This window comes from Paroedura picta, chromosome 2 (genome assembly GCF_049243985.1).
Source record: "Paroedura picta isolate Pp20150507F chromosome 2, Ppicta_v3.0, whole genome shotgun sequence".
Classification (NCBI taxonomy): Eukaryota; Metazoa; Chordata; class Lepidosauria; order Squamata; family Gekkonidae; genus Paroedura; species Paroedura picta.
Window position 1 is genome coordinate 117,901,872 of NC_135370.1, and position 22,730 is coordinate 117,924,601.

Here is a 22,730-nt window from a genome sequence, read left to right on the forward strand (position 1 = left end):
CTCTTCCCACTGCCAAGCTCTAGCGCCCGTTGTATTCTTGGAGACAATGGGCTTTGCCCCTAGTAATAATAATAATATTGTATATACTGCATACAGTGTATGCACTGTAATTTGTGTACATTCTATAAAATTGCTGGTTTGAAATTGCTGACATCTGTCCAGTAGAACAGAACACTGCATGGTACTTCAATTGTACCCCAGGCCAATGTTGCATAGTGGTTAGAAAGTAAAATTAGTGACTTGTTTAGATCCACACTCTACCATTGAAGATTGTTGGGTAACCTTTGGCCAGTCACACATTCTCATTCTAACCTATTTCATATTATTGTTACAAAGAAACATGGAGAAAGTTGACTGCTTTTGGTCCCCACTCGGGACGAAGCTGGGGTAGGCATGAATGAAGCAAATAAATTGATTTAATTATTTCTTTTAAAAGGTGAGGAAACTTTGGAGCTGTTTCTTCAGACAAAGTACACTTTGAGGGATGGGAAAACTGTTATAATAAGATTAGTAGCATAATCTTTGCACTTCCATAGTAATTAGCATTCATGTGTCATCGTGTTACATTTCTTTGCCTCTAAGACTAGCAACTGCATCTTTTCAGCTTCATAGACTATTAGAATGGCATCAGGAGGTGAAACTGGAATAAAAAATGATAAAAGCTTACAGTTCAAAGTGCACTGCAACATGTGACTAGGACTTAATTGTTACATGATATTTGAATGCAGTTATTCATGGAAAGGGGTTTAATCACAGTCTTATAAACAAATTATTGATTCATATCCCTTGACTCAAGCTTATATCTTGGAAAATACAAATACAAAATCACTAGGAAAGATGTGATATGTAGCCAGTGTACTATATTTGTCAAGGGATTATTGTGTGTCCAGTACAAATAGATTTGTTTACTTCACTTGTTTTGGGGTCAGGGCATTTCATTCACACATGTATATTACATGCCTAGCAGTAAAAAGAAAATGAATAGTATGTTGAACATGCCCGCAAAGAAAGGCAAGTACCAAGACAAAAGGAGGAGCGCCTCAAAGAAGAAGTTATAGGGGAGGAAATATCTATGAGTGGGGATGTTTGATGGAGCAGAAGAATGAATTCATCTATCAAAGAAAGAAGGAAAAGATGAAGGGGGAAACAGAGATGTGGGTAGTTTTCTTTCTTCCACAATGTATTAAACCTTCTTCGGAATATTACTTCTGATGCTAATGTTGGAGTAGACATCTTACTACAGCTGTGGTTGGACTGTGTATTGTCCTTATCCTCATCCTATTTAACCCATGCTCATCTTGGTCTGCTCCTCCTGAATTCTAGAATTATTTTTGTATCCTGAAAATTTCTGAGCCAACGTTCCACAAAGTTTGCTGAAGGTGGCATACAAAAGAGATGGTCAGTCTTCCATCTTGTTATACCTTTTCCAACTGTAGCTCAACACCACCCACTGGTGGGTGAAAGTATTTTGTTCCTAAATGACATTTCCCCCACCTGTCCACTCTTTGTTGCTGGCTGTGTCTTTCATTCCTGCCATTGTCACCACTAGATGAGTAAGGAAAAATGAGCAAGGACTGAGTGCTGGGCTTGCGACAGGTATTCTTTTGGGCACAGGTTCCAAAGGAGCCCTATCAGTCATACACTAGCAGTGCAGTCTTATGCAGACTGACTCTTGTTTTAGCCCAATACAATTATTTGACCAGTACTGGAATAAATCTACATAGGATTGCACTGTAACTTTCTAGTCTCTAAAACAGCAAAGTTGGTGGTCAGCAGAGGAAATTTTCAGCAGTTCAAGATAGACATGCTGTATCCCAGTGCAGGGATTCCCATCCCCAGGAATCTGTAGGAAGTTTGGAGGGGTCCATGGGCTTTTCTCTCCTGCTTTAATGGACTCAGCCATAAGCAAGGGAACTGGCCACTTCCATTTATCCCCCTGCATGCCTTCTCCCACCTTAAACTACCTCCTCTACCTTCCCTGGTCCACCTTGAGGCAGCCTGTTAACACAGATAGGGATGTCACTTAGAGTACAATTATGCATGGGTGGGAAAGCTGGGCTGGTGGTGGTAGGGCAGCAGGGCTTGCATATAACATCACTGCCTTCCTGGCTGCCTCTGGGCCTTGTCCAGAATCAAGGTCTGACATGGTGCATGGTAAGGGAATGTGGATACTTCTCTTTATTTTCTTAAATGTAATTTTTATTATTAGTAGAAAATAAGAAAAAATGACACATTACATATAGAAAGAATAGAAATACAGGGAATTTCCCCAACAGAAATTTGGGAGTATTCGTTCACCATTGTTTACCATTAAATCTATTTACTGAGAAATTCCAGATAATAATGCCATTGTTCTTGGAATTCTTGCATTGATTTTCGATTGGCCTGACTAATTAGTTTGGCCATTTTTGCGAGATCTGTGAGCGTGTCCATCCAGGCCGATATCAAAGGCTAGGTCGACAGTTTCCATTCCCTTGCCAGAGTTATTCTAGCTGCAGTCATAGCATAAAAAAAGAAAGTCTCTGCTTGTCGTGGCAACTTTTCTGGATAAAAGCTCAACAACATAGTCTCTGGTTTTAAAGAAAACAAACTTTGGCATTATCTGTAATATTGTATGCATTTTTTGCCAGGAATTCACCTATTTTAGTACAATACCATGTATGAAAAAAGAGCCTGTTTTTTCATTACATTTACAACATATATCTTTATACTCCTTTGCAATTTTACTTATATCCTTAGGAGCAATGTACCATCGATAAAACATTTCGTACCAGTTCTCTCTTAATGTTTGACATTTTGTAACTTTAGATACATTACACCATGACCTTTCCCATTGATCCAGAGAAATGTTTAAATGCAGATTTTGCATCCATTTTACCATACAATGTTTAACCTGCTTGGTTTCAGTTTCATATTTCAATAGCAACATATATTTGCCCTTGTGAATGCAGTTTATTTTGAAATAAAATATATTTTTTAATTCTGGTAATCCTGATAAATGGTTCAAATGTGTTGAAAATTCAGATTTAAATCTAGAAACCAGTTGATTGTATTCCAGCTACTGTAAATTGATTCCTTCTTTATTCAAAGTTGATAGGTTTTTAAGTACCAGTTAACAGGTCCTTATACTCGAGGCAACCCAAACTTTTCAAATATGTTCTGGAAAAATATGCCTCAATAGGGCTGCCGGACTATAGGCAATTTCAAAAGTGATAAGTTACCTGAGAGTCTAGACTTATATTTATTCCAGATATTCGTCATAGTAATTGCCCAGATATTCATGTTCATCATTTTTTTTGGTCCAGGTAATGGTCAAAGATCACTATGAAAATCTTCTCGCCATCTCACTTTTTCCAATATTAGATCTCTCGCGGTAGGATCTAAGATCCATTTTGATATTGCCATCAATACAACCACATGAGAATAAAGTTTTAAGTTTGGTATTCCTTTCCTAAAAGAGCCTCTTGTGGCGCAGAGTGGTAAGGCACCTGCCTGAAAGCTTTGCCCATGAGGTTGGGAGTTCGATCCCAGCAGCCGGCTCAAGGTTGACTCAGCCTTCCATCCTTCCGAGGTCGGTAAAATGAGTACCCAGCTTGCTGGGGGGTAAACGGTCATGACTGGTGAAGGCACTGGCAAACCACCCCGTATTGAGTCTGCCATGAAAACGCTAGAGGGCGTCACCCCAAGGGTCAGACATGACTCGGTGCTTGCACAGGGGATACCTTTACCTTTACCTATTCCTTTCCTCCTCTTTTCTTTTTATCTTGCAAAATTTTGAAGGCAATCCTTGGTCTTTTATTGTCCCAAATACATTTGTTTACTACACTTTGCCATTTATGTATAACTGAGTCATTAATTTGTAGAGGTAAAATTTGGAAAAAAGAAATTGAATTTGGGTAATATGTTTATTTTGACAGTAGCCATTCATGTCTACCAGGAAAAAGTCATCTTAGACGATCTTGTGATTTCTTGTTGAAGTTCATTCCATAGCTTAGAATAGTTATTCTCAAAAAGATTTTTAATATCCTTATCTATTATCAGCCCAAGATATTTTACCTTGGGTGGGTTGACTTCACATCCAGTATTAATGTGAATATCTTTAATAATTTGATCAGAGAGCCCTGAAAGAAAAAAATCCTTGTTTTGCTATTATTAACTTTGTATCCAGAATATATACCAAACTCTTTTAAAGTATCAAATAATACATAAATAGAAGTTTCAGGATTAGTCAAAACACAAACAACATCATCAACATAACTTTTCATTTTAAATTCATCTTCCTCTACTTTTAGCTCTGTTAGAAACTTATTACACCTGATTTTGTTAGCCAACATTTCTAAAACCAAGTGAAATAATAGAGGAGAGAGCGGACAACCTTGTCTCATACTATTACTGACTTGAACATTGTCAGTCATAAGCACGCCATTAACCAAGATTCTGGAGGTTTGGAGGTGGGATTTCAAAATCGTACAATGCCTCAGAGTCCAGCCTTCAAATGAGCCATTTTTGCCTGCAGTTGGTAGGGAGTGGTGCAGGAGTGTCCCTCCTGGCCTATGGGTTATGGCCAGCTCTTATCAGCAACTGTTTGTATTCTGGGGCGCAGACAGGCAGACCAGCATCAGTCCTGTGAGTCTGGAAAGTGCGGGAAGATCTAAATAAATATTTACAGCCTGAAACTAAATAGAGAACAAGTAAATGTCTGGAGACACATTGTAACTGAAATAGTAACTGGCAAATAACCTTGGTTTGGCAAATAAAAAAAACAGTATTAAAAACCTTACTAAGGTCAAGACTGCTGTGCACAGAGAGTCTTCCTCTTAGGGTTGCCAGCTTCCCTGTGAGGCTCGCTACCCCACCTCCCTCATGGGGAGTCTGCTATGGGGAGAGAAGGGGAAGACGATTGGAAAATGCTTTGAGACACCTGAGGCCTGCTGGGTCACTGCGGCCCATTCCCAGTTCTCTCAGATCTCTCACAACCCTACATACCTCACAGGTTGACTATTGTGGAGAGACAAATGGAAAAGGTGTTTGTAAACCGCTTTGAGACTCCTTTGGGTAGTAAGCAATAGGGTACAAAAATCCGTTCTTCTAAGGAGCAACCATGAAAGAAGCATGTGGGCACATAACATTTTACCAACAGTAAAAATATGGGAGACAGAAGGAACAGGGTGGACACCTGTGTACTGTAACTACCCCATGTGTATTAGGGCAGAGGGGCATTTCGGTGAATGTGGCCTAATTCACACAAGAAGGGAAATGACGCAAAACTGGGGGGAATTGGTTGCCATGTAATCTTCCCCTAAGTAGAGTCTCCAGTTTGATTTTCCCTTCACATATCTGAGGACATGGCTCTGAAAAGCTCATCTGTAACCACTATGCCACAATTCCCAAAGGTCAGTCCTCTTCCACAATCAACGAACATTCCACACCACAGGTTCTTGACACCCATATCTCCACACCCATGGCCTTATTTGCCATCATGCCACCACAACCTCCCACGCAACACACATGACAACCCCATGCCCTTACAGACTGGACAACTCCTCCCCTACCTCTTCCCACTGCCAAGCTCTAGCGCCCGTTGTATTCTTGGAGACAATGGGCTTTGCCCCTAGTAATAATAATAATATTGTATATACTGCATACAGTGTATGCACTGTAATTTGTGTACATTCTATAAAATTGCTGGTTTGAAATTGCTGACATCTGTCCAGTAGAACAGAACACTGCATGGTACTTCAATTGTACCCCAGGCCAATGTTGCATAGTGGTTAGAAAGTAAAATTAGTGACTTGTTTAGATCCACACTCTACCATTGAAGATTGTTGGGTAACCTTTGGCCAGTCACACATTCTCATTCTAACCTATTTCATATTATTGTTACAAAGAAACATGGAGAAAGTTGACTGCTTTTGGTCCCCACTCGGGACGAAGCTGGGGTAGGCATGAATGAAGCAAATAAATTGATTTAATTATTTCTTTTAAAAGGTGAGGAAACTTTGGAGCTGTTTCTTCAGACAAAGTACACTTTGAGGGATGGGAAAACTGTTATAATAAGATTAGTAGCATAATCTTTGCACTTCCATAGTAATTAGCATTCATGTGTCATCGTGTTACATTTCTTTGCCTCTAAGACTAGCAACTGCATCTTTTCAGCTTCATAGACTATTAGAATGGCATCAGGAGGTGAAACTGGAATAAAAAATGATAAAAGCTTACAGTTCAAAGTGCACTGCAACATGTGACTAGGACTTAATTGTTACATGATATTTGAATGCAGTTATTCATGGAAAGGGGTTTAATCACAGTCTTATAAACAAATTATTGATTCATATCCCTTGACTCAAGCTTATATCTTGGAAAATACAAATACAAAATCACTAGGAAAGATGTGATATGTAGCCAGTGTACTATATTTGTCAAGGGATTATTGTGTGTCCAGTACAAATAGATTTGTTTACTTCACTTGTTTTGGGGTCAGGGCATTTCATTCACACATGTATATTACATGCCTAGCAGTAAAAAGAAAATGAATAGTATGTTGAACATGCCCGCAAAGAAAGGCAAGTACCAAGACAAAAGGAGGAGCGCCTCAAAGAAGAAGTTATAGGGGAGGAAATATCTATGAGTGGGGATGTTTGATGGAGCAGAAGAATGAATTCATCTATCAAAGAAAGAAGGAAAAGATGAAGGGGGAAACAGAGATGTGGGTAGTTTTCTTTCTTCCACAATGTATTAAACCTTCTTCGGAATATTACTTCTGATGCTAATGTTGGAGTAGACATCTTACTACAGCTGTGGTTGGACTGTGTATTGTCCTTATCCTCATCCTATTTAACCCATGCTCATCTTGGTCTGCTCCTCCTGAATTCTAGAATTATTTTTGTATCCTGAAAATTTCTGAGCCAACGTTCCACAAAGTTTGCTGAAGGTGGCATACAAAAGAGATGGTCAGTCTTCCATCTTGTTATACCTTTTCCAACTGTAGCTCAACACCACCCACTGGTGGGTGAAAGTATTTTGTTCCTAAATGACATTTCCCCCACCTGTCCACTCTTTGTTGCTGGCTGTGTCTTTCATTCCTGCCATTGTCACCACTAGATGAGTAAGGAAAAATGAGCAAGGACTGAGTGCTGGGCTTGCGACAGGTATTCTTTTGGGCACAGGTTCCAAAGGAGCCCTATCAGTCATACACTAGCAGTGCAGTCTTATGCAGACTGACTCTTGTTTTAGCCCAATACAATTATTTGACCAGTACTGGAATAAATCTACATAGGATTGCACTGTAACTTTCTAGTCTCTAAAACAGCAAAGTTGGTGGTCAGCAGAGGAAATTTTCAGCAGTTCAAGATAGACATGCTGTATCCCAGTGCAGGGATTCCCATCCCCAGGAATCTGTAGGAAGTTTGGAGGGGTCCATGGGCTTTTCTCTCCTGCTTTAATGGACTCAGCCATAAGCAAGGGAACTGGCCACTTCCATTTATCCCCCTGCATGCCTTCTCCCACCTTAAACTACCTCCTCTACCTTCCCTGGTCCACCTTGAGGCAGCCTGTTAACACAGATAGGGATGTCACTTAGAGTACAATTATGCATGGGTGGGAAAGCTGGGCTGGTGGTGGTAGGGCAGCAGGGCTTGCATATAACATCACTGCCTTCCTGGCTGCCTCTGGGCCTTGTCCAGAATCAAGGTCTGACATGGTGCATGGTAAGGGAATGTGGATACTTCTCTTTATTTTCTTAAATGTAATTTTTATTATTAGTAGAAAATAAGAAAAAATGACACATTACATATAGAAAGAATAGAAATACAGGGAATTTCCCCAACAGAAATTTGGGAGTATTCGTTCACCATTGTTTACCATTAAATCTATTTACTGAGAAATTCCAGATAATAATGCCATTGTTCTTGGAATTCTTGCATTGATTTTCGATTGGCCTGACTAATTAGTTTGGCCATTTTTGCGAGATCTGTGAGCGTGTCCATCCAGGCCGATATCAAAGGCTAGGTCGACAGTTTCCATTCCCTTGCCAGAGTTATTCTAGCTGCAGTCATAGCATAAAAAAAGAAAGTCTCTGCTTGTCGTGGCAACTTTTCTGGATAAAAGCTCAACAACATAGTCTCTGGTTTTAAAGAAAACAAACTTTGGCATTATCTGTAATATTGTATGCATTTTTTGCCAGGAATTCACCTATTTTAGTACAATACCATGTATGAAAAAAGAGCCTGTTTTTTCATTACATTTACAACATATATCTTTATACTCCTTTGCAATTTTACTTATATCCTTAGGAGCAATGTACCATCGATAAAACATTTCGTACCAGTTCTCTCTTAATGTTTGACATTTTGTAACTTTAGATACATTACACCATGACCTTTCCCATTGATCCAGAGAAATGTTTAAATGCAGATTTTGCATCCATTTTACCATACAATGTTTAACCTGCTTGGTTTCAGTTTCATATTTCAATAGCAACATATATTTGCCCTTGTGAATGCAGTTTATTTTGAAATAAAATATATTTTTTAATTCTGGTAATCCTGATAAATGGTTCAAATGTGTTGAAAATTCAGATTTAAATCTAGAAACCAGTTGATTGTATTCCAGCTACTGTAAATTGATTCCTTCTTTATTCAAAGTTGATAGGTTTTTAAGTACCAGTTAACAGGTCCTTATACTCGAGGCAACCCAAACTTTTCAAATATGTTCTGGAAAAATATGCCTCAATAGGGCTGCCGGACTATAGGCAATTTCAAAAGTGATAAGTTACCTGAGAGTCTAGACTTATATTTATTCCAGATATTCGTCATAGTAATTGCCCAGATATTCATGTTCATCATTTTTTTTGGTCCAGGTAATGGTCAAAGATCACTATGAAAATCTTCTCGCCATCTCACTTTTTCCAATATTAGATCTCTCGCGGTAGGATCTAAGATCCATTTTGATATTGCCATCAATACAACCACATGAGAATAAAGTTTTAAGTTTGGTATTCCTTTCCTAAAAGAGCCTCTTGTGGCGCAGAGTGGTAAGGCACCTGCCTGAAAGCTTTGCCCATGAGGTTGGGAGTTCGATCCCAGCAGCCGGCTCAAGGTTGACTCAGCCTTCCATCCTTCCGAGGTCGGTAAAATGAGTACCCAGCTTGCTGGGGGGTAAACGGTCATGACTGGTGAAGGCACTGGCAAACCACCCCGTATTGAGTCTGCCATGAAAACGCTAGAGGGCGTCACCCCAAGGGTCAGACATGACTCGGTGCTTGCACAGGGGATACCTTTACCTTTACCTATTCCTTTCCTCCTCTTTTCTTTTTATCTTGCAAAATTTTGAAGGCAATCCTTGGTCTTTTATTGTCCCAAATACATTTGTTTACTACACTTTGCCATTTATGTATAACTGAGTCATTAATTTGTAGAGGTAAAATTTGGAAAAAAGAAATTGAATTTGGGTAATATGTTTATTTTGACAGTAGCCATTCATGTCTACCAGGAAAAAGTCATCTTAGACGATCTTGTGATTTCTTGTTGAAGTTCATTCCATAGCTTAGAATAGTTATTCTCAAAAAGATTTTTAATATCCTTATCTATTATCAGCCCAAGATATTTTACCTTGGGTGGGTTGACTTCACATCCAGTATTAATGTGAATATCTTTAATAATTTGATCAGAGAGCCCTGAAAGAAAAAAATCCTTGTTTTGCTATTATTAACTTTGTATCCAGAATATATACCAAACTCTTTTAAAGTATCAAATAATACATAAATAGAAGTTTCAGGATTAGTCAAAACACAAACAACATCATCAACATAACTTTTCATTTTAAATTCATCTTCCTCTACTTTTAGCTCTGTTAGAAACTTATTACACCTGATTTTGTTAGCCAACATTTCTAAAACCAAGTGAAATAATAGAGGAGAGAGCGGACAACCTTGTCTCATACTATTACTGACTTGAACATTGTCAGTCATAAGCACGCCATTAACCAAGATTCTTGCAGCTTGGAGAGCATAAATTTGCTGAATTAATGATAAAAAATTTTTCACCACCATTCAGTGTCAGCAAGGTCACACATAAAAAGTTCCAAGAAACATTATCAAATGCTTTTTCTGCATCTAAGAACACAAAGGTGTTCTTGGTGATTTCTAGATACATAGTCCATTGCATTTAACACAAAATGTATGTTATTCTTCATGAACCTCTTTGGCATAAAACCAGTTTGATCAGCATGCACACTTCTTTAGCCTCTTCACTAAAATCTTAGCAAAAAATTTGTAATCCATGTTAAGAAGAAAGATGGGTCTGTAAGGCTGCAGGGAAAATGGGTCATGCCCATCTTTAAAGATTAGCGTTATGAATGCTTGTTGCCATGATTCTGGCAATTTATATTGTAGATCTTCAAGAACACCATTTCACACCCTGAAGAGAATTAGGGAAACAACACATGACAGTTTCTTGTAATAGAGGGCTGAGAGCCCATCTGGTCCAGGAGTTTTCACCAATTTCATTGTTGCTATGGCTTCAGTTATTTCCTGGATAGAAATTTTTGGTTCAAAATTTTATAATGCTCCCTGGAAAAAATGTATTGAAATGTTCTTTAAATATTCAAGTTCTTTTTCAGTACTTTGGTGATGTTTCTCCCCTTGATAAAGGTCTTGAAAGAAGTTAAGAAAGCATCTTTGTATTTCCTTCTTTGAGGTATGTTCCTTGACTTTATACTTTAACAGTGTGATAGTCTGCTTTTGAATATTTTTTGTATCTTATACACCAGCCATCTTCCAGGTTTGTATGCTTAATTCAAAATCTTTCTCTCTGAGGTAATCTAATTTTTTTCTCATTTCTTCCATTTCAATAAAGTCTCTCTTCATTCTCAGTAATTTGATTTAATTTCCAATTCATTTTGATTGATGAAGCTGATGTTGTTGCTCTAATTGGGCAAGCAATGTCTGAATTTGGTTTAATTCTTGTTCTTCCTTTTTCCAAAATGTAGTATTCATCTGTATTAAGTTGCCTCTCATAAAGGCTTTACTTGGATCCCAAACTTTTCATAGTTGTACTTCTGGAGTTAGGTTGATTTGTAGGAATTTTTGAAGATCTTCTTGACATTCTGGGGCTCTTACTTCATCTTCTAGTAAATAATTGTTCATCCTCTATCTTCTCATACCTGATCTTTGATAATTTAGTTCCCAAAATGACCTGCAAACGTATGTGGTAGAATGTCCATTGTCACCACCTTTGGTAACCAAGACTTCAAAATCCAACACTGATCAATTCTAGAATAGGTACCATGATGGGAAGAGTAAAAGGTAATATTTGCAATTTTCAGGTTGAGTTCCCTCCACAGATCAATCAGTGAAAATTGTTGGAAGTTTTTAATAGTAGATTTTGGAAATCGTGCTCCTTCCTTATATTTATATGATTTATCTGAGTTGGTCATTGCATTAAAATCACCAATTATTGAAGAGTCTGTATCTGAAAATTCCTGATACCTTTGAAAAAATCCTTCAAAAATTTATTCTTAGCATTGTTGGAAGCATAGATGTTAGTTAATATAAAATTCTGTCCATCAGGTAATTTGATTCTTAAGGCCAAATTTGACCATCCTTGTCATTTATTAAAAGCTTGGCTTTGAGTTGGTAACAAACTACCACTCCTCTTTTCTTGACTTTTGCTGATGCTATAAAATTAGTTCCTAGTTTTTACATCTGGAGCACATGTTGATGCTTTTGCTTAATATGAGTTTCTTGCAAACAAATAATACCTGCTTTAGATTTATGAAGTTGGTTAAAAACTCTGGACCTTTTGGGGGAAGCATTTAAGTCATTGACATTTACTGAGAGGTTCTTTAGCCTCTCCATATTGAGCAGAGAAACCCTAGGTCACTTATCAAGTAGGTGGTGCTGTAGCACCTTGTAGTACAGGTGGGGCTGAAGTTGAAGTAGAGGGTCTGAGCCTACAGCTCCCAGTAGTTCCAGTGTAGGAGGAGGCTGAGGATTTGTCTGTGGGGTTTCACCAGAGACTGTTGGTCCACCAACTCTTGTTGGACTGTTTTGATTATCTTCCTGCCCATAGGTAGAATAACTTCAAGAGCGAACAGAATCCTCCCAAAATTTCTGATATATTTATGCAGCAAGATTTGATGTAGAAAGTGGAATTGAGCCCTCTTTTGCAGTGTATTGGCTGGCAGATCTTGGAAGATTTTGACCTCTTGGCCAGCAAGCTTGAATGGAGTGTTGTGATTTTTTTGAAGTATTTTGTCTCTGACAAGATTGCTGTCAAAATGTCTCTTGGCTGTTTTTTACATGCTGCTGCATTTGAAAAAACTCTGTAAGCCTTGTCAATGCCAAGTTTGTCATCAGATATGTCTTCCTCTAAGGAGGTGGTGAGTTCTTGTTTCAGGTCTTGTTTACCATAGTCATTTTGGGTGCTTTTGATCCTCAGATTTCTTATTCTTGATTGGGATTCCAAGACCTCAAATTTTTCTTCAGCAAGAATCTTCCACTTTTCAAATTCTGTTTTGACCTTTGCCACTTTCTGATGGTTCTGGTCTATGCATTTAGTATTGGTGTCAATCAGAGTTTTCAGACCATCTATCAACTCTGAGAGCTCCTTTTTAGAGTCTTTAATTTCTTTGATTTACTGTTTATGGAGTGTTTCTATCAATACTCTCAAATCTTGTTCTGTTTCTCAATATTACATAGCATCTGTGTCTTGACCTTCTTCTTCCACCTCTTCACCTTCTCCTTTTCTTCTTGTGATTCTTTTAGACATGGCCATGGTCTTTTTGTTCCTCCATCTTCAAAGCAATTCCATGAGGCTTCTCTTCTTAGGAGACTTTGAAAAATGTCTGAGTTTAACTGACATCAACTTATTCGTAAAAACTGTAAAGGAAAGTTAGGTTATATCTACTACTACAGCACAGAATAAATAAATTTGCTTAGTCTTAAAAGTGCTATTGGACTCCCATGTCCTCTGTTAGAGACTGTGAGCCTGTTATTCTCTCTTCAGCAATAGCCTAGACTCTGGAAACCTTGACCATTGTTTGCTAATTATTCTATAAGTATAGAAGAATCAGTGCAAAGAAATATACAAAGAACAGCAACAGCAAAAAAAAAAGAAGAAGAAGAAGAAGCTCAATGCAACGCAGTACATCAAATAAATCTACTGTCCCACATCAATTTTCTTACTGGAGAGGAGAGTTGAATAAATCATAGCTCAATTCAGCACAATGTTGTATCTAGACTCCAAAGGTAGTCATTAAATAGAGAAAAAAAAGAGGAGGGGAAAAACCCCCAGCAAAGCAGCAGCTGTAATCCTGTCCCGGGTAAGCAGGCTTCATATATAATTAATTTTTGTATTCCGGGCCTTAGTCAAGTAAGGTTTAGATGGCCGGGAGAGGGCCTCCTACCAGCTGCCTTGGATGGTGCAGAGTAGTGATGTTGCAGAGACTGTTGCTCCTACTGAAGATCCCAGGACGTTTTGTGATAGAAGGCTTATCAGAGGTCAGATCTCCGTGGAGTAAACAGTAAGAGAAAAATCTTTCCCCTGCTCTAAAGAAAAACTTTCACCTTAGTGAAGAAAAAGCCAGCAACCTTCCTGGATCCACAGATGGCTTTATTGGCACTTATGAGTGTTATTAAGAAGAAGATGGGGTAAGGGGGTTAGATTAATCACAGTCCACCAAGTGCTGGCAAAAGTGGTAAACTTCAAACATACGCATAAACTTTTTAAAGGCAACTCTGAAAGTCAGGGTAAGCTCGAGAAAGGTCCTGTTGGGGCTGGTAAGCTATAAAAATATCTGTTGAAAAGGCAGAGGGGAAAAGTGAAAGCAAAAAAAAAATATATATATATTGATGCAATGGTTTTGTGGCCCTGAGCATGGGAAGCAGAAAATCCAGAGATTAGCTCTCCCAGGATCTGTCAAAGGTCTCCTGGGGTTCAGAAGGTTCGCAAGAGAGGAGATTGGGTGGGGTTAGCACACGCCTCCCCCTCCGCCACTTGCAGCAGCAATTCAGCCTCCACCTGGATCATGAGCTTGCTTAAGAACAAGTTGTTAGGCCACCATCTTCTCAGCCCCTCCAGGGAATGAAGATATTTCTGTGGTCCCTGTGTTGCTATGGCCACCAACAGTGGCCTTGCCAGGGCAGCCTTGTGCACCCAACCTATGGTGTCTCTGCAGAGACACCAAACACCTTGGTTGGCTTCACTGAACTCTGGAGCTGAATGGGCCATTTTCCCACACCCATGATGGCAGGATAGTGGCATGCCGCTATCCTGCCATTGTGTGGTGGGCCCCCATGCCCCCACTCCCCTCCTGCTGCCACCACCACTGCATAATTTGATGGACCCTTCCAGCCAAGGCATTATGGGTGTGCATGCACAACAAACAGAGTAAAGAACTGTGAAGAGTTAATTCTTCACAGAAACAGAGTCTTGAGTGACAGGCTGCTCCAACCAAATTGATTGGGTATCATCAACTGAACAGAGAAATACTTGAAAGTTGCATGCCTTGATTGACCTGAGTGCTGACACAGTTTGAATTCAGCGTTAGTTGAGAGCAGTTTAACACAGATGGCACACTGGCGAATAAGTTTGGGACATTAGGCAGAGACTCCCATTCATGCCAGGAAAAGGGGATAGATCTTCAAAAGAGAGAAGAAAATATCTCTGAATGCAGAGATCCCTGGTCTGGTGTGGTTAGACACTGCCTGAAGAAAACTTAAGTAGTCAGTTAACAACTCAAGATGAGTACTAGTGTTTGAAAAGAGGTTTGGTACTGGAAAGAGCGCCATCCTTCTGGAAATCAAAACAGCCAGAGAAAGCATAGTGGAGTGTTTGGGAAAACACTGGACCCAAAGCCTGTCAACATGAAGATTTAAGTAATTGTGAATAGCTTAAGAAACTCTTATTAGCCTGAAACATAATAATTAAAATCTGTGCATGTACTGGTTTTACCTCAAGGTCATCTATATTCAATTACCTCAGAAATTTCAAGCTCTTGCCACATTTCACCATGGTTCTGCTAGGATTATCTGATTTGATGTTGAGTTTGTTGGTTCTGTTTGCATTTGGAGGATTTGGGCCCATGGTTGGTCTTGTCTGTTTGGTTTATTGACTTCTTTGCCCTAAAGAAAGCACAGAATACACCTGATAGGAAACAGTGAAGTAGGATTCTGGGGATACCTTGTTCAGGGACCTGTAACATTCTACCCCTTGATTCAATTATCTTGAAACATAGTCAGACTTTTAATAGACAATCAAGTCTAGGCTGTCTGCATTTTGTGTGTCGCTTGAAAAACAGACAGCCCAGCCCTCCAAAAGTAGTTCTGCATTGGTCCGATAGGGAATTATAGATTCCCAGCAAATTTAGGAATCCCCCTCATTTAATGATCTGCTCCTGTTTTATGGATCTCCCCCCCAATCTAATGGCTTGTTGTTGTTTTTTAAAACTGTGACATTGTTTGAATTGTAAACCATTTTGGGGGGGGGGATTTTTAAGAGGTACAACAGAAATATCCTATATAAATAAATATCCATATGAAATGACTGTTAACAAATAAGCCCAACATCTGCACAAGTTATAAATGTGGTTTTCCACTGTAACAGAAAACTGTGGAAATAATTGGTTGCTATTTCATGACTGGCAATGGAAACCATTCATAAACACAGGATTCTGGATAACATTTGGCATGCACTAGCATTTTATTTCAACAGTTTCCTGTTAACTATGGGTTTACAATGGGATTTACAAGTAATTAACATGCAGGTTATGTGAATCCTTTGCCTTCTTTCTAAGCCAACATTAAAACATGAAGGCAGGGGAAAGACGAAAAAACCTTTAGAGTCTTTGTAATTTAATTATCTTGTTTCACTGCATGTAAATTTCTTCTGATTACTGAAACATGCATTAATGATGACAATGTAAGCATCAGGTTATTCACATTTAGATTAGGGTTTCTATTCAGTGTGGCAAGCAGTAAGTCAAATATGCAATTTAAATAGCATAGTTTTTAAAAAATCATATGCATATTTTGTGCCTGATTTACCAAAATTATTTTAGTTCCTATCAGACTGGAAGAAAATTTCATCTTTTCCTAGTCCTATAACATCAGATCATTTCAGAATTAATTTATGTCCTTCTGAATTTACAATAGACCCCCCCTCCCATATTCTGGGACAACCTTCTTAACTCTGATATCTGTGTATTGGTATAGCACACATTTCACGTAGACATGGCTGCCTGTCCCAGAGCAGTGGATTTTCTTTCTCAGGAACATAAGCCAAAACCAAGACTAAGCCTCTTTGGAAAGGCTGCAAGGCCTTCTTATTTGGGATAACCTTTGAGTTTGGGGATTAAGATATTATAGGATTTATGTTTTAATACCTGTTCTGGTCTATCTGTTCCACAGGTTCATTTGTTGTGCAATGTATTGTTATATTCCCAAGAATCTTCAGGACCAGACAACATTCTTTATATATATATATATATATATATATATATATATATATATATATATATATATATATATATATATATATATATATATATATATATATATATATATATATATATATATATATATATATATATATATATATATATATATATATATATATATATATATATGCACACACATTTATGTATCCACAACCAAAAATAAATAAATATATTTCTATGATGACTTAACATAATAATGTATTTAGCTCAGACCACAAACAAGCTTTGACATGTACATGGATTAAACTGACAATATATGCATCACACAGAAAATAGAGCTAGAACATTGAGTTTGCAAGTGTGAATAAGGAATCTATTAAAATGCTAGTTAATTGGCTAATGCCAAGAATTTTTTTCACTTCATGCTAATAATTTTAATTTCTCATGGAAATAAAAACTTAGTGGCTTCTGGTTTAGTTGATAAAATACAGAAACATGGAACCAATCACTTAATCCTGAACTGGATGATAGTCTTCTTCCTTAACCTAGTGGGGAAGCAAGACACTTTGGAGGCTGTGTGTTACTGAACATCTATGTGTGGGCATTACAGAATAGAGATATCTACCAATGAGCAGGGATCTGAGACTACAATTACAATTATAGGTCTGTAGTTATGGGGACATATGGGGACAATGTTCCTCAAAAATATGCCACTCCCTTTAGAATTCCAATTGTTTCTTTAAAAAACAACAACCATAAGTCTCTAGCCCTATTTGTTGCCCAGGTATAAAGGATACTGTGCAAACTAGTCTTGGCTGGTTTAAATGGCAAGAAATGGGCAGGGGAAGAAGGAAAATAGCCACAATTGTATCAGTTTACTATTTCTGGCTAAATTTATTCTCTTCTTCTGTCTCCTTACCTTTTGTCCCCAGAGCCTTTGCTTCTTTCTTCTTAATTCCTGTCTTCATAAATATCTATTGTGTGGGCAGAAAACTGGAGCAAGATTTATGCTAATGTGAAATGGCTTCCTCTTTTTTTTTTTTTAAAGATAAATTTGCTTGGGGAGTAGGTGGGCATTTCAAGGAAAAGAGGAGCATAGAAATCAATAGCTAAGTTCATTGGGTCTGGTATCGGGTTTTAATCGTTATTTGCAAATCTCCTTGCTATCGGTTGTTTCTGTGAAAGAATGGATGCCTCTGAGCATCTGTTGAATGCCTTGTATTCAGACACCTCACTCCCTCTCTTGGATTATGGTTAACAGATTGAAGACTACAATGTTGAGGCTGGTTTGAACTCCAGAATCCTTCACAACAAAAAAAGAACTATTTCACTGCAGAAATCGAAAAACTGAAAGGGATGTTTTGCAGTCTTAAATCCCACCATCTCTCACTACAGGAAAATAAAATGTAGAGGGAGTGAGACCTAAAAAACTTTAGCCAATAATAACCCACAAATGCTGAGACTGCAAAAACTGCATGTAATGTACATAGAACTTTCCCCACACTTGCACATTAGCTACTAGAGATTCATATTATTTATATTATTTGGACCAGTTCAACATCAATTGATTTGGGTATACTCAAATCCCCAAATCCAATTATTAGTATAGGCAATTTGGGTTTGGGTGATCTGGGTTTACCTGAATTGACTGAGTTCTATTATAGCTATAGGGACCATTAAGGTCAATGGGAAATGAAACCCTTCAATCTATTCTGTGTTCTTGGGGTAGGGAGTGGAGGTTTAATTTTTATTATTTATTTATACTTTGATTTCTAGCCTGCCACTCCCATACAGTGGCTCATGGGAGGTAACAGTAATCCATCATGATAAAACCCCATTAAAACCCATCCAGATGTCAAAAACTCCTTCCCCCCAGCTCCACAGACTTCTTAACAGCAAACCTTCAGGGGGCAACCCCAAGGTCACCTGATGACCTGGTTAGCTCAGGGAAGGGCCCAGATCACTCTGGACTCGCCCAAAGGCCTGGTGGAAGAGCTGTTTTGCAGGCTCTGCAGAATTGAGAAAGTTCTGTCAGGGCCCTCAGCTCTCCCAGGAGCTCATTCTACCAGGTTGGGCCAGAACAGAAAAAGCCCTGGTCTGAGTTGAGGCCAGGTATACCTCCCTTGGGCCAAAGGTCTGCAACAGATTTGCACTCGCAGAGCAGAGTGTCCTGTGAATGGCATGAGGAAGTAGGCAGTCCCACAGGTATGTGGGGCCCAGACTGTGGATGGCCTTAAAGGTTAATACCAGAACTTTGAACCTGATCCAGTTTGCAACTGGAACCAATGCAACTGCCTCAGCACAGGCTTGATATGGGCCTTTCAAGATGTTCCAGTGAGGATCCTCACAGCTGCAATGTCTGGGTCAAGGACGAAGGTAGGCCCACATAGAATGAGTTACAGAAGACCAATCTGGAGGTGACTGTTGAATGGATGACTGTGGCCAAGCAATCAGAGGACAGAAAGGGGCTAGTAGTCTCACCTAGCATGGATGGAGACATAGCTGCTGAAGCCTTTCCTCAAAAGAATTCCCGAGTTTCAAAAAGATTGGACCAGGGTGTCCATTCTATGGGAATCCCAAAGGGTACCCCCATCCAACTTCAGTTGGTCCCATTGGCGGGGGAAAGGACAAGGCAAGAGAATCAAAATGGAAACAAGGGCTAACAGCAAGAAAGACAAACTTCAGGTGTGGGAAAAGTAAGTACTATGTCTCTTTAAAATTTAAATGGCTGAATTGACTGAATCACATGAATCAGACTGAATTGATGCAGACTGCTCTAATTTGAAGCATTTTAAACCAAATCAAGCATGAATTGGCATGGACTCGAGTTGAATTGCATATTTCTATTAGCTTCACACATCTATCTCCCTGGCATTAGACTCAGCCTTCCATCCTTCCGAGGTCGATAAAATGAGTACCCAGCTTGCTGGGAAAGGCACTGGGGAAGGCACTGGCAGACCACCCTGTATTGAGTCTGCCATGAAAACGCTGGAGGGCATCACCCCAAGGGTCAGACATGACTTGGTACTTGCACAGGGGATACCTTTACCTTTTACCTTTTACAGTCCAACCTAATCCTTACTCTTTTGAAAACCAGGTTTATTTGTAAATAAAGCTACAGCGTCTGGTAATTCAGGATCTTAGCTCCTCTGCATTAAATAAACCCCACTGACTGTGCTGTCTCTAGTGAAGACATTAAGAGGTCTTTGTGTTTCACCCCCAACTGCAGGCACCAGCTGCTCTCTGCTTGCTATTGTGCGCAGCTCATCTACCTTCAACCCACTGCTCTATTCCTTCTGTCCTCCCCATCTACCATGCACAGAAAGACAGTAAATGTGGACCCCATGGCAGCCCAGGAATGTTGACCCCTAAAGGATGGTTCAATGGGAATTTTCTGATGCACTCTTAAATCTGTAGTTAGTCAGGACTGAGTTCCTAGCCTGAGCAGCTGAACACTGTGTGATCCATCCCATCTTATCAGTATCACATTCTACCACTGATAGTGTCATTGGCAAGTTATGTTTTTCCTTTGGTCTGCTGTCAGATTGCTTGTTTACCCTTGTATTTTAATAATCTCCAAATACAATTTATATTGCATGGCCTGGAAGAATAGCCGGAAAACTTTCCTAGTCTATTCCTTATAGTAAGGTAGAAATCCCTTACTCCCTAGCTAAGCCAACAATCTGGGTGAGTTGTTTATACACTCTGAGCAATCAACAGGGCAGCTCATATAAGAGCCAGATGGCCAAGAAGCTAGAGGGGGAAAACTGTTGATTTCCTTTAGTCTTATTTATTGTGTTTGTTTTGGCACAATACATTTACAAGCCTACAAAACTGTTCATGTGGTGACAAGGCAGGTCTAGATGCTGTTTTTGTGGCCTAGATTGTGAAGGAGCAGAAATGAATGGCCACTTGCTCATTAAAGTAATCACATTTAATTAGATGATGAACTCAGGATATATATACTGTTCCATCATAATGTATCCCCAAATTGCAAGAATGCAAGCTTTTTTTTTTTTCTTTCTTTCTTGGAAGTCCCAGCTACTGAAAACAGTAATTTTTGGAGCCATTATGAGGAATGTGTGCTGTCTATGCTTCATTTTTGTTGTATCAGAAGCATAAAGTGGTTAGGGAGAACATACAACATGATATTCACATGTGCCTTTTGAATGAGAGTTAAATAGCATCACAGTCTGTACCTCATCACTAAGCAAATTTTGAAGATGTCTTCCAACTTAAATGATTCTTCCAGGTCCATTGGCTCAGGAAGGCTCCTTGGAGGATGGTTGGATCTGGCATATGACAGTCACTTGGAGTAAGCCACTATGGGTTGTGGTTTACCGTTCCACTCAGCTATGAGCTTCACTTTCCTTCAATATAGACTGCATCCCACTTGTGGAAGAGCCTCTTGCATTGACAGGATACATCTTGCCGAAATGGAATGTACCACTTTCAGGTGAGTGGAGGTTACAGTTTACAATTGAAATTGCTTCTAAGAAAATATTCCTTAGGCATAATTTGCCTTTTGACAAATCAATATACCATTGCTGCCATGCCTGCTAAAATACATGCATTATTTTTATTCAAAATGTTTATGACCAATACTTCATTGTCATGTAAACAGTTGTAGCTACTTGTGTATGTATCTATGGAAAACAGTATATTGTTGTCTCATTTTCTGGAAATTCAAACAGACTGCACTTTTGTGGAAGTAGAACCCACTGAATAACATGGGACTGACTTCCAAGTAGATCTGCTCAGAATTTCCCCTTAGTGTATGAAACTTTTCTACAGTCACAAAAAGAAACAAAACCCTTTTAAACATGCACTATCATGCCTTGCCTTTCTGTAACTCAATATGTTACAAAACCTCATTACACATTACTCCTTTAATTTTGTAGTGGACATGAGACCCTTCTTAGTTAGTCCTGGTGTAAAACTGTGTAACATAACTTAGTAAATTGTGTTATCACTCATAACATCTGTTGTGAACATTCACCAAGGTCACCTGGGCTGAATCTGCACTTACTTTGTTTATTCCATTGTCAACGCTATTGAATTCAGATCGATTTGAACCTGCGTCTTCCTCATTTCTTTCCCCCGACTTGAAACATAAAGTGTTCTGCACTTGATTCGGGGAGCTGAGAGGGGGAAGAGCAGAAGAAGTCCCGCTGGCATATTTTATTTCTCCTCTTTTGACTGCCGGTGGAGAAGCAGCATGAAGCTCTTTTTTCTAACAAGTGTGTGTGTGTGGGGGGGGGGGGAGCTTAGCAGCCAGCCAGCAGCAGCCTCTCAGAGAATGAGGCAAATCTATGCTGTTACTGGAGTACAGTCACTTGAAAACAGATTCCAGAGGGGAACAAAGAGATAAAATAAATTTTGGCAGGAAGGTTTTGCAACCAGGAAGCCTTTGAACTGATGCCCTGGTGAATCGGGGCTTTTGTACAACGTTGGAGGCTGGGCAGCAAGTTAGTTCAGGGAAAAGCAGAGAGTTGCACCCTTACTCATGTTGAGGGTTATTGAGGGTTAAAACCACTCCAGGATATCACAGGGGAAAGGTAGGGTCACTCTGGATCTATCCTGCTTGTTGCAGATGAAAAATTTAAATCACCCAAAATCAAAACAGAAATTGCATCCTGTGTAGATGGCAGGGACTGAATGGACTTGGGATTGCAATAAAAGCTCCGTGTACATTCAGAAGTTGTATGCTTTTAAGCATTAGCACAGGAATATAATATACATCTCATAGCCACGTTGTTCATTTTATCTCTTCTTTGGATGAGAATAACCCTGCAGACTGAGATTTTTCTTCATGCACATGGCCCTAGTCAGCAGAGGGCCAGAAGAAAAAGAAACAGCCCAGGGAAAGGACTCCACCTGGGTGGGAGCAGCATTTCCTGGACAAGGTGTGGCTCACATTGGCCAACAGCAGTCTTCCCTGGGCCTAGAATCACCTTTCCTGGGCTAGGCAATATTTCTGCTAGCCTAGAGCCACCTTCTTCTTCCTTAGCTCACCTACCCTGGGAATGGCCAGCCCAAGTGTGTGTGTGCATGTGGAGGGGCAGGCCTTCAGATGCAGGAAATTCCCTGGTATTGATAATAGCCAGTCTCTAGTCCACAAAAACGTCTGCTAGAGAAGAATCTATAATACTTTAAGGTGCTGCTGTACTCTTTTGAGGCATGCAAATCAGATATACCACTGAAAACAAACAGACATTTCTTACAGTGTGATTAGAAATCCTTCATGGGAATTATGAAAGATTGTCAAGTCTTTTTATTCTCTTCCGATCACCAAC

General features: G+C 39.3%; 1 protein-coding gene across 10 annotated transcripts in view; it reads right to left on the minus strand.

Moving 5' to 3' along the window:
- LRRC4C (leucine rich repeat containing 4C) overlaps positions 1–22,730 on the minus strand; it is a 1,070,267-nt gene that overhangs the window by 377,548 nt on the left and 669,989 nt on the right. For 2 of the 10 annotated variants that reach the window (XM_077322211.1, XM_077322204.1), the window contains exon 4: positions 14,977–15,121. The exons of the other annotated variants lie outside the window; for them this stretch is intronic. The gene's annotated coding sequence lies outside the window, so the exon portion shown is untranslated. The remainder of the gene's footprint in view (positions 1–14,976; positions 15,122–22,730) is intronic. 10 annotated transcript variants of the gene reach the window in all.